This window comes from Sinocyclocheilus grahami, unplaced genomic scaffold, assembly GCF_001515645.1.
Source record: "Sinocyclocheilus grahami isolate Dianchi unplaced genomic scaffold, SAMN03320097.WGS_v1.1 scaffold121.1, whole genome shotgun sequence".
NCBI classification, from domain to species: Eukaryota; Metazoa; Chordata; class Actinopteri; order Cypriniformes; family Cyprinidae; genus Sinocyclocheilus; species Sinocyclocheilus grahami.
Genome location: NW_015505300.1, coordinates 1,096,330 through 1,096,682, shown reverse-complemented (window position 1 = coordinate 1,096,682; position 353 = coordinate 1,096,330).

The following is a 353-nucleotide window of genomic DNA, read 5'->3' as shown; positions in this document are numbered from 1 at the left end:
TAAACTGCGGTCCCCTGTCGGAGACGACATCCTCGGGGACTCCAAAGTTTCGGAATACGTGGGTGAATAAGTTTTCTGCAGTGTCGAGAGCAGTGGGAAGTCCTTTGAGGGGGATTAGTTTACAGGCTTTAGAGAACCGATCTACTACGACATCTGAGTTGGGCAAGTCTGTCACAAAATCAACTCCCAGGTGGGACCAGGGTCGATGTGGGATTGGCAGGGGCACTAGCTTGCCTACGGGGAGGTGACGAGGAGTCGTGGACATGGCGCAGACTGAGCAACTGCGGACGTACCCGATGACATCCCGGGCCATACTGGGCCACCAGTACCGAGCTTGGAGGAGCGAGAGGGTC